This window comes from Camponotus floridanus, unplaced genomic scaffold (genome assembly GCF_003227725.1).
Source record: "Camponotus floridanus strain SB8 unplaced genomic scaffold, Cflo_v7.5 scaffold182, whole genome shotgun sequence".
Taxonomy (NCBI): domain Eukaryota; kingdom Metazoa; phylum Arthropoda; class Insecta; order Hymenoptera; family Formicidae; genus Camponotus; species Camponotus floridanus.
Window position 1 is genome coordinate 87,584 of NW_020229306.1, and position 3,440 is coordinate 91,023.

A 3,440-nucleotide genomic window follows, 5' to 3' on the forward strand; every position below is an offset into this window, starting at 1 on the left:
ACTATAATAATGTTCATTTTTATTAAGTACTTTGCGAGTTATGAGGGTTGAATGATAGAGTAGCGCCGGTATTAACATTATCCAAGGTGTACTACATGGAGGTTACTCGCTCGGATTTGCATCTGTTGTGTGTGTGATCCAGCTAACTAAGGCAAGATCGGTCGTGGATCCAGTCAGCAAAAGCAAAGACCCAACCAAATTACAATCGAGCATTTAAAGACCTGGAAAGCAATCGACATAGTAAACAGTAAATAAATTTGTGGATGCTCATTTATCATAATAATTGTTCGAAATGTGTGCGTGTGCGTGCGTGCGGTGCGTGTATACAGAGATCAGGTTAGGTTGCACCAAACGATTGCAAATGTGTTTCAATGTGTTAAAGTAAATGCTGAAAGTGGCTGCCATTTACTTCCTGACAATATGCTAATCTTTGGTAGAATGTAGAAATGACTTTACGATTCGTTTCAAAAGGTATCAAAGCCATTTCATCCCTTATTCGCTGTATCAATTCGTGAATGGTTTTAGGTTTTGTTCTGTAAACCTTACTCTTCAGATATCCCCATAGATAATAATCAAGAGGAGTTAGATCTGGTGACCGAGGTGGCCAATCCTCTCCTCCCTCATTTCCGTTCCTTCTTCCTATCCACCGTAGCGGAAAAGTCTCATTTAAAATACGACGTGGTCCTGCACCAAAATGAGCAGGAGCTCCATCATGCTGAAACCATATTTCTTGGAAATTATTTGGAAAAGTATTCTGTATGGCTGGAATTATTTGATCAACAAGTAATCTCTCATACCTTTGAGCGTTCAAATATTCTTCAAAAAAAAAACGGCCCTATTAAATAGCCATCTATTATTCCGCACCATACATTTATTTTTTGTGGATGTTGTGTGTGAGTTTCCCGCACCCAATTCGGATTCTCATCTGACCAGAAACGAAAATTTTGATTATTAACTTCTCCCGTTAAGGTAAAAGTTGCCTCGTCTGTGAAAACAATTTGATAAGGGAAGATGGGCCGGACATCTATTAGTGCCATCATTCTTTCACAGAAATGTATACGACGCTCCTCATCTCCGTTTTGCAATTCTTGAACGTATTGCAATTTATATGGATGGAACTTGTTCTTCTTTAAAATTCTCCAAACCGACATGGGAGCAATATCGTGAGTTTGAGCGACTCTCTGAACACTAGAATTGGGATCTTCAATAAATGTCTGCAGAACATCAAGTTGTTTTTCTTCGTTGGTTGCAGACAATGGTCTTCCTGACTTAGAGCGATTTCTTACGCTACCAGTTTGTCTAAAACGTTCTATTGTTTTTAACACAGTGGACTTATTAATTCGACGGTTCGGATACGTGTCATTAAATAATCGAACGACATCAGAGAACGATCTTTCGTTATCACCCCATCCACGCATCATGAGGATAGTGATTCTTTCACGTTCCGACAAGTCGCCAGCCATTTTTAAAACGTTTAATTTTAATTAATCGTACGTTGTATTTGGACGATAACAATTAATTTCTGCTTGCTCAAAGCTGAAGTTAGAAGGTGCTCGTTCTTTGATAGCTTTATACATTCTTAGTTGAATTTTAAATGCGAGTTAGACTGCATGTAGTGCGTCACATAGCGGTAAATGAAGGAACTAACGAGACGTTTCATACACGTTTTATGGAGCAATTTTTTGGCAATTTGACTTCAGCGAAATATGAGGATATGTTGAGGAATCGATCTTGCCTTAGTTAGCTGGATCACACACACAACAGATGCAAATCCGAGCGAGTAACCTCCATGTAGTACACCTTGGATAATGTTAATACCGGCGCTACTCTATCATTCAACCCTCATAACTCGCAAAGTACTTAATAAAAATGAACATTATTATAGTGTTTTGGAAAGCTCTTGAATTAAGCTATAAGAATATGCAATCAAATGTAGGGGGTGTCATTTAAAAAAGTCAATGTGACCTTGACCTGACCTTGACGACGCCATCCAAGGTCAAACTGATAGAATCAGTATATAGATCTTCTTAAACCCTACAACTTTTGTTGGAAACACTTTTCTGTAAAACGTATATTTTCCGAGATATTTAGGGGTTTCCACACTTTTGGTAGACCCTGTATATATATATATATATATATATATATATATATATATATATATATATTGTATACATTATTATAATCAAAAAGTATGAAATATATACAGGGTGTCCCATTTTAATGCCCCACCCCAAATAACTTTCTTATTTTTAATTTTAGAAAAAGATGTTTCAGACAAAAGTTGTATGGTTTCGAGGGGGACATAAGATGATACCATTAATTTGATCTTGAAGAGTCACATGAAGGTTACGTGAAGATCATTTTCAATTTCTTAAATGGAACACCCTATATATTTTTGCATATTCTTGTAGCTTATCTCGAGAGCTTTCCAAAACACTATAAATAAACATTTTTTCATCAAGTACGTTTCGAGTAATGAGGCTTGAAATCATTTCTTAATTTTACATAAACCATAAAATATCTTGTAAAATATTCATTTTTTGATTATCTTACCTTAATACTTTTATGTACAAAATAATGAGAGAAATCCATTGGTGCAAAGAAAACATACAGTTGTTTTTAAGAAAAAAATATGTAATTTGCAATTAACAATTCCATATTTTTTCTTAAAAACAACTGTATGTTTTCTTTGCACCAATGGATTTCTCTCATTATTTTGTACATAAAAGTATTAAGGTAAGATAATCAAAAAATGAATATTTTACAAGATATTTTATGGTTTATGTAAAATTAAGAAATGATTTCAAGCCTCATTACTCGAAACGTACTTGATGAAAAAATGTTTATTTATAGTGTTTTGGAAAGCTCTCGAGATAAGCTACAAGAATATGCAAAAATATATAGGGTGTTCCATTTAAGAAATTGAAAATGATCTTCACGTAACCTTCATGTGACTCTTCAAGATCAAATTAATGGTACCATCTTATGTCCCCCTCGAAACCATACAACTTTTGTCTGAAACATCTTTTTCTAAAATTAAAAATAAGAAAGTTATTTGGGGTGGGGCATTAAAATGGGACACCCTGTATAAGTAGAACCTAACCCTAACCTCATTATTTTCGGCAATGCTGCTAAAAGCTCGTTCTTGAAGTTTCCTTTTTCGAGAATGTGCTGTCGATGTAGGAATTTCTTCAGACTGCTTCTCCTTCAAAAATTCTTTGTATGGTCCTCGCTTTCGTCCACTCATTGTTTCATTTCACTACAGCATTTATTTTCTTTCAGTAACTACGCATGTGTCATATGTTACATGTCATCATGCAATTGTCAGGTGCCATCTAGGAAAAGAAATATCGACTGTCGATAAGAATGACACTAAGTTCGTGCCGTCCATCCGTCGTGCCATTGTTCCTCATGTGCATTTTGCGATTGATCACGAAACC